The sequence below is a fragment of the Vulpes vulpes genome, chromosome 12 (assembly GCF_048418805.1).
Source record: "Vulpes vulpes isolate BD-2025 chromosome 12, VulVul3, whole genome shotgun sequence".
Classification (NCBI taxonomy): domain Eukaryota; kingdom Metazoa; phylum Chordata; class Mammalia; order Carnivora; family Canidae; genus Vulpes; species Vulpes vulpes.
Window position 1 is genome coordinate 56,221,514 of NC_132791.1, and position 13,773 is coordinate 56,235,286.

Consider the following 13,773-nt stretch of genomic DNA (forward strand, 5'->3'; position numbering starts at 1 on the left):
GGGGTGTGGTGCTTGTTAAATAGATAATACATGGAGTTGCCTGGGTGGCTCAGTTGGTTAAATGTCTAACTCTTGATCTCAGCTCAGGTCTTGATCTCAGGGTCCTGAGTTCAAGCCCCGTATTGGGTTCCATACTGGGAATGGAGCCTAGCCTACTTAAAAAAAAAAAAAAGAAAAAAAAAAAAAAGATAATACATGGGTAATATTGACTCCTGTCTTCTATCTGGATTGTTATAAAATATAAAAGTTAAGTCATTTTATTCCATCCAAATTTTATTTAAATTGTAGAATTTCTCCTTTATTACTGAAAGTTTTATAACATTATATGCAACCAAGATATTAAAACTATTTTTAAATACTGACTCCACCACACACAAAAAAAATGGGCAACCACTTACAGATTCTCAGCACTTGCAAACTGAATTAGAACCCTATTAATTTTCTTATCTAAGAGGTTGATTAAAATTGTTGAATAGGCAGAGACAGGGACAGAATCATGACATTTCCTAGAAACCTCTTTCCTATTTGTATTAGTAGTCTTAAGATAACTTCATTTAAATAGTTAGAAATCCAGAGGTGTTCCCCAGGTGGCTTAGTCAGTTAAGGGTCTGCCTTTGGCTCAGGTCATGATCCCACAAGTCTTGGACTGAATCTCGCATTGGGCTCCCTGCTTATTAGCAAAGTGTCTGCTTCTCCCTCTCCTTCTTCCTCTCTCCCTGCTCTTGCTCCCTCTTCCTTTCTCTCTCTCTCTCTCCAAATAAACAAAATCTTACAAAATAAATAAATAAATCTAACTAAATGTTCTCATCCTGAATGACTAAGTCACTTTTTAAAACTTACTATACAGCATCTCACTTAAAAGAAAAAATGCTATTCAAAACTCTGAAAGGAATACTTTAACTGAGCTCAACTAAAAATGGAAAACATTTTGGACTGGGAAGACATTTGGAATAAATGTGATTACCACACACTGATTCTGTAAATGACAGTCATAAAGACTCTAACACCCAAATGAATAAACCATATGTACATTTCATAATGAACACAAACAAACAGGAACAGGTATGGAATCATGGTTAGTAATTTTACAAATGTAAATTCCAATAAGCATGCACAATTGCATTGTCACATAGAAATAAAATTTTAAACTATAACATATCAAGGGTTGGGAGGTTCCCAGAATAACAGGTACTCTGAAACAGTGCTGGTGGTAAAAGAGTTGTTTATGAACACTCTGGAGAGCCATTTTACACTATCTCATAAATAGAGATGTGTATACCCAATGTCTCAGTAGTTTCACCAATAAGAAATATTTGCACAAGCGCATAAGGGAGAAGTCAAGTGCAAGACTGGAAGTGAAAACTGCTCCTCGTAATTAGACAAATAGGACAACAACTTGCATGACCTCTGTGTGAATCAATCTAAAAGAATAAGGTGGTAATAAAATACATGTTTTTAAAAGCCATTCATAGTGGTAGTGTTTACTTTGCAAATTCTCTCAGCTATCTAGGATAAAATGACACATCTACATGGATGTAGATGTACAAACACATGGATTTATTAAGAGTTAGGGATTCTCTTGTTACCTAACTAGACTCAATTCCATGTGGCCAGTACTTATTTCATCTTTCACAAGCCTGAAACTCATTATTTATTGTTTGGTAAACTCAACATATGTCTGTGAGTGCTCTGTGTAATCTTCATAGAATATTACAAATTTATTCTTACCTTGTAAGAGTATTCTTTACCTTGTAAAGTACTTAGCACAGTCCCTAGCAGGCTACCCATGCACATTCTCTTCTCATTTCTGCTTCCTACACATTCTTCTGAAATTTCTGAAAGCTGTGTAGGAAATTGAAGGTTATAGGAAAACAAGGAAATCAACCCATCATCTCTGTGGGTGTGCATTTTATTAGTTACTTTGATCATTTGGCCATGAGAAGTCACTATGTAATTTATTTGTACTTGAATGGGGAATTGTCAGAGTCCTTTTGGAAATTAGATCCTAGAGGCCACTTTGGCACTAAAAATTTGAAAAGGAGTTTTGGAGGAAGAATGTTAGTGAGAAAACTTAATTTAACTGCTCAATCAACCAATAGATATTTCCTGTAATGCAAGAGGTAGTTAGGTTTATGTTTCCTTTCAGACCTATTTAAATAAATTGATGTACAAATTGCACATAGGCATACTACTACTTATGTTAACCTAATTTAATATTACCCATTCATTTAATTAAAAATATCTAATAGCATTTCCAAAAGTCTAGATTATTTCATGCACTGACCAAAATATTTTCCTTTTTTTTTAAAGATTTTATTTATTTATATATGAGACACACAGAGAATGGCAGAGACATAAGCAGAAGGAGAAGCAGTCTCCCTGCAGGAAGCCTGATGTGGGACTCGATCCCAGGACCCTGGGATCAAGACCTAAGCCAAAGGCAGACGCTCAACCACCCAGCCACCCAGGTTAGGGTGCCCCGACCAAAATATTTTCCATTCTTCATTTTCATTTTAACTAAAACACATTTAAAGTCCCCTTACAGTGAAGTTCTAAATAATTTACTGCATCTTAAAAGGTGAAGACACAGAGACAGTGAGAGGGTAAGTAAATTGCCTAAGGTTACATAGTCAGTACAGTTGTCACGGTGGAGCTTGGCTTCAAACCCACACACTGGCTCCTGAGTCCACACTCTTAATTTAAAGGATCCAAAGAGCTTCACAAGTAAGCTTGTTACCCTCTGAAAATTCCATTTTCAATTGGTAATGACTAAAGTTTTTTTTTCTCTGTAAACTTAGTACTAAACTAAAAAGTATATATATTGTTTCAGCTGCATGTAAAAGGGGGTTTTCCTAAATGGAGGTATTTTGTTTTGTTTTGTGTTTTTGATGTTTGGGGGTTTTAGACCATAGCACATGAAATTGCTTTTTATTGTACATCAAACATTCATATATTAATAATCTCATATAATTCAGCATATGCAGAACAAACCTTAAGCATAAAGGAAAAAGGCAGAGGATGTAGCACTGAAAGACCAAATTCAGTACTTAATCGCATAGGATCAGTGTCCACTTAAGCAAATAATATAACCTCCTTGGTTCTTATTTTTCTCACTGCTAGAGTTAAAAAATACTAAGATCTGTTGATAAGGGTTCCTGAGAAATTAACAGTTTAACCTATAAAAAAAATTCTCATCAACTGTAATGTTCAAAACAAGCATGATGCACTCCTCCAAATAACAGAGCCAAAGCCCTAATCACAAAAGATGGATGCTTCCAAAGCATCTGCACAACTCAGAATATGCTTCCTAGAAAATATGAAAACAAGCAATCTCAGGAAATTATAACTGACTGTGCATCCATCCAGGAAACTACGAGCCAATGGTCCTAAAAAGATTCTCATAAATGATAAAATGGAAGATTTGAGATCACTGAATTAAAAAAAGGAAAGGTTTTGAAAACTGAAGCTGCCATAGGCCAGTAGGTTTGGAAATGGGCTTCTTCACCGTGACTTCACTGAACATCCCACCACAGGATATGGAGCCTAGATCACTGTGGTTACCACAAGGACCTAGCAGACAACTAACACTTTCCAAATCACAGAGAGGTGAACAGAAGGAACAGTACAGAAAAGAGAATCCAAGAGGCACTGTTTTCTCTCACTTCTGCTGCAGTACCTTTCTTTTTCTTCTGATATTGAGCTTAAAGATGAGAAAACCTACCAACTGTTTTTAGTTAAGTGTATTACTTTTTCACAATGGGCACTCGATAAAGGTTAGCCCGTAGGTGAATAATGATGTCAAAATTACTACCTACTGGCTCGAGTAGTAAATCACAACTATGAACGAAAGCTAAATGGGCTCAATTGTGACATCAAGTCTCATCTTCATAGACTACTAAAGCTTTGTAACATTTTGAAATGTACTCTATACCCTGGATTATTTTCCTTAAACACCACTCATTCAGTTTCAAGAGCATGCATGCCAAATTTGGTTCACTTTTCAGCCTTAGGAGCTGGGCTGATGGTTGGCAGATAAAAATGGGTGTGAGTATCTGTGTAAAGCTTAGTCAGGACAAAGGCAACAACATTAGGAGTGAAATTAAAGCGGCCCTTTCCTATCTTATGAATAACAGCTTCCTGTCCATTAAAGGAAATGATATATGTGAAAGCACTTCACACAACTATAAATCTTTATAGAAAGTGAACTATTCCTGTGTTCTACCTTACAAAGTCTTAAGTACCTTATCTCTAGATAACGAAGATTTTCAATTCAACATAAAAGCCTGGTATATTTCCTTTGCTATGGCTGTTAATAGGATCTCTAGCAGAAAATAAATAAAACCAGAGGCCTAAAAATCACACCACCCACACAATACAGAGTTACAACATTGCCACATGCTTTCTTTGGGGTTTGCAATTTATCTGGGACCTATTATTTATTCAATTTATCCAACACGTAGACTTCAAATCCATATATGGGTATGAATCCCTTCAGGTTTGATTCAACAACTACCCAAAGAATACATATGAATTACAGTTCTCACTAAACAGTATATGCCAGAGTAATTGCTTTAAAAGAGTTGAAGACACATGTTTTATTGAATTACACTCTTAGTAAGAACCCAGACCACTTCTGCAGACTGAAAGTAATTATTTCAACAAATTGAGATTATTCCAATCTGAGAAAGTTCATCTAGAAAATGTTATGCTATTTGGAATTTAGTACAAATGCCAAGAGAAAGGATAAATGTATTTAATATTTTACATATATAAAAAGATGAAACACACAAAACTTTAAAATTCAATTATATTAATTAGTATGTATATGTGAATTATACATTTTTATATGTATATTATGGTCCATGAACAGAAATATAACCATTTACAACTGAATCAAGGCACTATACAAGATGGTGAGCTGGAGCTAAGCTATGTTATTATAAACATATATATATATATATATATGTATATACATATATATGCACTATACACACACACACATACACACACATACACTTACTATAAGACAAACTTTAATTAAATTTAAAACAGACCTGAAAGGCCATAAAATTGAAATATTTAATATTGACCTACTACAGAGTGAAGTATTTTTGTTTTTGTTTCTGGAGTTTTTTGGGGGGAAGAGCAGAGGGAGGAGAGAGAGAATCCCAAGCAGGCTCGACATCCAGTGCAGAGCCTGATGCAGGGCTGGATCTCACAACGCTGAGATCATGACCTGAGCCAAAATCAAGAGTCAGACACTTTACTGACTGACCCACCCAGGTGCCTCTACCATGAGTTTTTAAGCAACTTTATTTATAGAACTTTAAAATGCAAAGAGTTTAACTTTATGGCCAAAGTGCACTATTATATATATATATATATATATATATATATATATATATATATATATATAAAATAACACCATATGTTGAAAAACCATCTTGCTTTTTAAGCCCTGACTCAAATTTTTCTCTGCATCTTGAAAGTCCCCCACTATCCTTTTGAGAGAAAATAATCTTGAAATTCTTGAGGAATTAAAATAAATGCCTAGGTTAAATAGATATCTAAGAAAGAAGTTTTAGTTGCCTCAACTTCACTCTGTTTAATTAGTGATAATTATATTGGAAAGAATATCTAATTCAAGTTTTACCTGTATTAAGCTAAATAGTATGTATACCTGACAGGAGTGAGCAGAAGAATGCTAGAGGCAAAGAAGAAAAGAACTGAGGTCTCTCCCTCTCCCTCTCCCTCTCTGTCTCTGTCTCTCTCTCTCTCTCTCTCTCTGTCTCTCTCTCTCTCTCTCTCTCTCTCTCTCTCTCACACACACACACACACACACACACTCATTTATTATAAGTTGGCATTATACCTTGTGACCTTACTAAATTCATTTTTTAGTTTTAGTACTATTTAGTAGGTTCCTTAGGATTTCCCATGTATATGATCATGTTGTCTGCATATAAAGACAATTTTACCTCTTTCTGTTCTATCTACATGTCTTTAATTTTTAAATTAATTTATTTACTTTTGCTTATAGTACTGGTTAAAATCTCTGGTGCAATGTTGAATACAAGTGGTGAGAATGAATATCCTCATCCTATTACTGATAATACAGTCTTTTGCATTTAAAAATGATGTCAACCAAGGTTTTTTTATTTTTCTTTTTTTGTAGATGAGCATTAACAGGTTTTGGTAAGTACAATCTAGCCTTAGTTTGCTAAACACTTTTATCAGAAATTAATGTTAAATTTTGTCAAACTATTTTTCTGTATTCATTGGCATTGTTGTATACTTCTTCATTTGTTTCATGTATTGAATGACATTGATAAATATTTTTAAGGTTAAGCCATCCTTGCATTCTTGGGAAAATCTCTTTCTGGTCATGATATATTATTCTTTTTATCTATTGCTGGTTTTTATCTGCTTATATTTGGTAAGTATTTTAATGTCTATGTTTCTGTGGGATTAAACTATGGGTTTTATTTTTTTTCTTGGCAATATCTTTATCTGTTTTGTTTGTTTTTTTGTTTGTTTTTTGAGGGAGAGAGAGAGAGAGAGAGATGGGGAGGGAGGAGCAGAGGGAGACGGAGTGAGAATCACAAGCAGGTCCCATGCCCAGCACAGAGCCCATGTGGAGCTCAATCCCACAACCCCGAGATCACGACCTGAGCCAAAATCAAGAACTGGCCGCACAACTGACTGAGCCACCCAGGCATCCTTCTTTATTTGTCTTTGACATCAGGATAATGCTAGCCCTATAAAAGTATTGGGAACTGTTCTGTTTCTTCAAATGACTTGAAAGAATCTGTGGTATTTCATCAATGGATGGTTAACAAAATTGACTTCAATTTGGCCCTGGAATTTTCTTTGTGGGAAAAATTTTAACTATAAATTCAATCACACTTTATTTAGAGCTCCACAGATGTTCTGCATTATTTTTTGAGTCAGTTTATTAATATGTATCTTTCTTTTTTTAATTTTATTTATTTATTCATGAGAGGTACAGAGAGGGAAAGGCAGAGACACAGGCAGAGGGAGAAGCAGGCTCCGTGCAGGGAGCCTGATGCAGGACTCAATCCTGGGACTCCGGGATCATGCCCTGGGCCAAAGGCAGACACCCAACCACTGAGCCACCCAGGTGTCCCTTATATGTATCTTTCAAGGATTTGTCCTGTTCACCCAGTGTTATAAACTTTCTTGACATAAAGTTGTTCATAACATTCCCTTATTATAATATTAATTCCAAAGAAACCATTGTGATGTCTCCTTTTTATTCCTAATATTGATAACTTGTGTTTTTTCTTCGATCAATCTAGCTGGAGATATAGCAATTTTATTATTCTTTCCAGAAATTTTATTTTTCTCCACTATTTCTGCTTTATTTAACTTCAATGCTTACTGTTCTTACATATATTATTTCCTTCTATGCATTTTGGGTTTAATTTGCTCTTTTTTTCCTGATTTAAGATTGAACTATCGTATTCCCTGACATAAGTATTTAATGATATAAATTTTCCCATAAGTATTACTTAGCTGCATCCCATATATTTTGATACAGTGTTCTCATTTTATTTCATTTCAAAATATTTTTTAAATTTCTCAGTGAATTCTTCTTTGATCTATGTACTATTCGGTAGTGTACTGTTTCACTTACAAACTTATACTAATTTTCAGGCATTGTTTTGCTTGCTGATTTCCATTAATTTCACTGTTGCCAGAGAACACATTAATATGTTTTCAGTTATTTTAAATTTGTTGAGAAGATTTTTTACAGCCCCACCACATATGATCTAGCTTGATGACTGTTCTAAGTGTTTTCTGGCAAAATTTTCTGGAAGTGGGTTAGTGGTATTGTTCACTTTTTCCATTTTTAAAACAAATTTTTCTATGGGTGCATGGGTGGTGCAGTCAGTTGAGTATCTGACTCTTGGTTTCGGCTACTAAGGTTGTGATCTTGGGATCCTGGGATTGAGCCCAGTGACAGGCTCTGCATTCAGCATGGAGTCTGCATGGGATTCTCCCTTCCTCTTCCTCTGCCTGTCCCTTCTCTGTGCTCTCTCACTCTCCCTCTTTCAAATAAATGTTTACAAAAATAAAAAAACAAATTTTTCAATTTGCTCCACTAATGACCAAAATGTGAGTAAAGATTAGAAAAAATAATAGTCTGACAACACCAGAAGTTTGTTGGTATGGATGTGGGAAAACACACAGCTGGCAAGAGGAAATTGTATTATAATCACCATAAGGAACCACCTGAATATATATAATAATTAGTGAAAATAGGTACATCGAGAAGCCAACATACTATTGATAGGCATATACCCAAGAGAAACCTTCACACATGTGCACATGAAACTCAAAAAAAGATCATCATTATTCTATTTTAACTCCAAAATGTAAAAACTAAAGGGGAGGCAAAGGTGAATGAACAGTAATAATAGGTGAATGGATAAATAAACTATACTATATCCAAACAAGTATTGCAGTTTAAAGGGTAGACAAGACATACTTGCTTCAGCAGTACATAGACTAAACTTGGAATGATGCATAGAAGACTGGCAAGGCCCCTGCACAAGGATAACAAGCAAATTCATGAAGCATTTCATATTTTTTAAAAATGAAACAATTCAAAAATACAATATGAATTTTTTAAAGCCAGTTCTTTTTTGGCTATCCAGATGGGGCATCTAGTGGCTAGAGGCCAAAGATGCTATTAAATATTCTACAATGCACCAAACAGCTCCAACAACAATTGCCCAAAATGTCCTTGGTGATGAGGCTAAGAAATCCTGCTCTGAGAATAATTTATTTGCATTATTTCTCTAATCTCAACTATAACCATATGAAATAGAAAATATTTTTCCTTGTGTTAAATATGAAGCAGAATGTCAGATTAAATGTCTTATTCAAAGTAACAAATAATAAATAGCAAAGCTGCTTGTTCTTAACTAAGAAGTTATATTAGCATTTTAAATAAATTACTATGTTCTCATATTATGGAATATTATATAGTTGTTCAAAAAGATTTACATAAATGACATAAAATTATCTTAAGGCTACAAACTTGAAGATATTTGTAATGTATATAACTAATAAAATATTAGTACATTAAACAAATAAAAATTTTCCATCATTCAATTAAAAAGTTACAAAAGTTATATCCTGTTTATATTATAAAAGCAAAATTAAGTGTATAAAAATACCAGAAATGTTACTCACTTATGGCCTTATCTATACACTCAAAGAAAATCCTAAGAAAGGAATTTACCTAAAGGGATTAATTATATTTTTATAAAAATTCACCTTTAGGACACCTGGGTGGCTCAGCGGTTGAACATCTGCCTTCGGCTCAGGGTGTGATTCTGGAGTCCCAGGATCGAGTCCCGCATAGGGCTCCCTGCATGGAGCCTGCTTCTCCCTCTGCCTATGTCTCTGTCTCTCTCTCTCTCTCTCTTTATCTGTGTCTCTCATGAATAAATAAATAAAACCTTTAAAAAAAATTCACCTTTAGAAAATCTCAAAATAAAAATAACTGGTGAAAATCTTCATGGTACCTCCAGAAATGTAAACAAGAGGTCAGTGATTAGTGGGACAGGATGGTGTAGATAGTAATGGATAGTTACAGTGATGTCATTGAGCATGATCGATAATATTTCTTTGTTCTTACAAATCCTGTTACAATGTAAACAAATGTTTAGAGCAGCACTTAATTGAAATTTTGCAAATCTATGTATAATATGATGGAACTTTTTTTTTTAATCATTGTGTTCTTTGGGAATGAAGAAACTTGGTAGTTCTCTTAATTTGGAGAAATAAAGGGAACAAGAAACCCCACATGAAGTATGTTATATTCCATGTATATGGAACAGAAAAGCTGAAAAGGTGAGGGGATAATTCAACTTGACACCTAAAAAGGTTGTCTGGATGACTGAAGGCCCATAAAGTGAGAGAGTTCATGAGGTGAGCTATTTTTGCTTGGGGACAGTGCTTAACTTCAAATTCAATTTCTCTTTAGTAATAACGCTGTTCAGGAGTTCCTGGTTGACTCACTTGTTAAACAATAGACTCCTGATTTCTCCTCAGGTTGTGATCACAGGGTTCTAGGATCCAACTCTGTGTCAGGCCCATGCTGGGCAGGGAGTTTGCTTGAGATTCTTTTCCTCTGCCCCTTCCCCCTTTCACACACTTTCTCTCAAATAAATAAATCTTTTTTTTTTTTAAAAAGAATGTTGTTTACTGATTTTTCTTAAGGGAGTTTTGTGTTTTACGATATTATTTGTCCACTTCATTAAAATTACTGATTATATTCCCTTGTTATCCTTTTCATGCCTACTGTATTTGTAATGATGTCCTCACTCTAATTATATTGAGCATTTGTGTTTATTTTTTTTTACAAATAGGAGTTTATCAATTATTTTTATTTTGTAATGTACCAACTAATTTTCCCTAATACTGTTCTATTCTTTTTCATTGATATCAGCTCTTTCTTTTTTAAAGATTATATTTATCTATTCATGAGAGACACACAGAGAGAGGCAGAGAGAGAAGCAGGCTCCCTGCAGGGAGATGGATGCAGAATTCGATCCCAGGACCCTGGGATCACTACCTGAGCCAAAGGCAGATGCTCAACCACTGAGCAACCCTCACTCATATCAGCTCTTATTTTTTATTTCTCCTTTCTGCTTAATTTGCTCTTCTTTTTTCTAATTTTTTCATGTGTATACTTAGATCATTGATGTGTAATCTTTTTTCTTTTTTTCTATGTATGTGATGTATATTCCTCTATGCACCACTTTAGTTGCAATCCACAAATTATGATATGTTGTATTTCATTTTCATCCACGTCCCCAAATTTCCTAATTTCCTTTGTGATTACTTCCTATGTTATCTAAAAGTATATTATTTCATTTCCAAATACTTGAGGATTTCCCATATACCTTTCTCTTACTAATTGCTATTTTTAATTTTGTTGGACTAAGAAAACTTACTTTGTCGTACTTCACTCCCCTTAACTTCACAGAGACATGCTTTATGGCCTTGAATAAGGTATTATACTGGGATATATTCTTGGGGCACTGGCAAAATAATGTGTGCCTCTGGTGTGGCAGGGTAGAATGTTCTACAAATTTCAGATCGATATTCAGACAAATAGACCAGAAGAGCCCTCTGCACATCAAAAGCCCTCTCTTAATGCACTGTTCCCTCTTCTTTAGTCCTTCAGAAAATTTTAGCTTCCTTGGCTTCTCTCAATCCCAACCCTGTCTCTTTAATTCAGCAAGAATGCTGAGCTCTATTTTTGTTCCCTTTCAGTGCTGCAGCCTCTCTCAGGCTGTAAACTGGGACATATGCACAGATTCTTCATTGGTTTCTTTTCTCTCAGGGATGACTGCCATGTGCTACCTTTTGTCCAATGCCTGAAAAACCATTAATCCACATAGTTTGCCTGACGTTCTATTTCCTATTTCATCATGGCTGGAAGTCAGAGTTCCACGAGTTCTTATTCTACTTGCACACTTTTCAAACCAAATATTCTACAAAATGACATGATACTAAACAGGAAACAATGGGGCTGATGGCACTCAAGTTAGAAGAGCCTAGAGTTCACCTTCTATTCTTAACCTTCCCTTTCATTTTCCTTCACTCCAAAACCAGAAACATGGCAATTTCTGAAATTTCTGAAACTTTATAGTCCTGTAGAACTCAGTCTTCAAACCACTTCCATGAATGGTATTAGCTTCCAAATCAGACAAAGCTGGATTTGATTCCAAGCTTGCTTTCTTGGCAACTTCAAGCAAATTACTCAATTTCTGATCAACAAAATGGGTGTAACAACCCCTTCTTCACAGGATTACTATAAAAACTATTTATATAACTCTTAAAAACCACAAGGTACAGTGTCCCAAACTCAACTGATTCATAAATCATTCTGTTTGTAACTGTTGTCATAGTCATTGCTAACTGTCATAAGAGAGATATAGCATTCTATGTATTCCAAAGAACAAAACTGAGATTAATCCAAGATGCCAGGACTTTCCAACAGCATTTTCCAACAATGAAACTGGAAAGTGAAATTAATAAATTCTTTGCTTTCAGAAGTGTTTATGGTATTGGACTCTGTTAGGCATATTTTAAAGAAAATCCCTCCACTGGTGCTAATTTTCTGCTTTAAAATTTTAAGAGTACTAATACAAGACAGCAATCAAAGAAGTAATGAAAGATAGGTTACATTAAAAACTTAGTAATTTCTGAGAGCCAGGGAGGCTCAGTTAAGCATCTGACTCTTGATTTCAGCTTGGTCATGATCTCAGGGTTATGAGATGACCCCCCACATCAAACTCTGCACTGAACATCGAGCCTGCTTAAGATTCTCTCTGTCCATCTCCCTTTTTCCCTCCCCCTCCCTCTCAAAAAAATTAGTAATTTCTATTATGTCATTTCTGTTCTGTTCTACTCCATGTCAATTTCCACCCTATACCTTGGGTCAAAGAACTTAAATGAATGTTATACATCTCTGATAAATAAAACTGAAGTCACAAAATATTTTCACTATATGCACACATGTGTGCACGCACACAACATAGAGGTGTAACTTTGAATTTCACCTCCTGGGCCTTACCAGCTGTCTGATATGGGTGATTTACTCAATATCCATGAGATTCAGCATTTTATTTATAAAATCGTTTGAGATATGTATCTTGTTGCGTTTCTATGTAACTGAGCCATAACGTATGACAGTATGAGCGTGAGTGCAGCATATAGTAGCACTCAATAAATACAGCTATTACATACTGGGCTTCAAGTCTTTCTTTTTTAAAATCGATGCAAATAGAATTCTATTCACTGATCTTTACTGATCTGATAAAGAAAAAAGTGGAGGTGTCACCTGCTTCCTACCCCTGTAGATATGATTAGTGAGAAAGTTCAGTACCTCTTCTACTTCTTGCAGATATGTGTCTTGTATGCCAGTCAGGGCACAGAAAGCTATTCACATCTATGCATTTGTTTGAGCAGCTCACTTGTTTTCTAAAAATATGTAACATACCACAATCAAAAGATTCTGTAAATGCAGTTTATAAGCCGTAAAGTACCTACCTTAAAGACCTATGTTATTGTCACAGTTATAACCACTTGTAGTATTATAGTGGTCCTCCACTGTCTTCTCTTGCACTTACACTGTGTATTTTTCTTAAGTCTCCAGATTAATTTATTGGAATCCATTTCAGAATTACAGGAAGGGGAGGGAATATAAACACTGAAAAGAACTGAATGAGTATCTTCTAGAGGAATAGGTAATGGAAAGAAATGAGAGAAGGATTAAATAGACAGTAGATTATGCAGTTCCAATATAGAGTCTGATGTATTCTCTTACAAGTCTATGGTGAGTTATTAATAGGTTCAGAACACGTAAGACCATGTGACCAAGCACCCAAAAATTGGACACTGTGCACTTGTGGAGACTCCATAGCCAAGGCAAGAGCAGCCAAGTTATTAGAACACTTACTAAAATACTACAACTGAGCTAACTATAGGCAAATGCTTTGGAGCTCTCTTAAATCATATTAATGTGCAGTGCAGGGCTGTCCCCAGGGATGCTTTAGAATATAATTCCAAAAGCATTTCAAATAGAAGTAAGGGGTTTCCACATTCTTAAGCTTAAAACACATTCTAAATATGCATCAGTGGATTTGCTTCTCTTCTTTCATCTTCCAACCACTGACCCTCTTCATGACTCTACCTCTCTCCAAGGAAGGTCCTGTCATTTCACATAAC

At 35.1% G+C, this 13,773-nt stretch overlaps 1 protein-coding gene and 1 non-coding gene across 2 annotated transcripts in view; one reads left to right on the forward strand and one right to left on the reverse strand.

Moving 5' to 3' along the window:
- Positions 1-13,773, reverse strand: part of ADAMTS19 (ADAM metallopeptidase with thrombospondin type 1 motif 19) — a 227,368-nt gene that overhangs the window by 197,274 nt on the left and 16,321 nt on the right. The window lies entirely within an intron of this gene.
- LOC112917172 (U6 spliceosomal RNA) lies at positions 8,509-8,615 on the forward strand. The gene has a single exon (XR_003234428.1). It is a non-coding gene; the product is annotated as a U6 spliceosomal RNA (small nuclear RNA).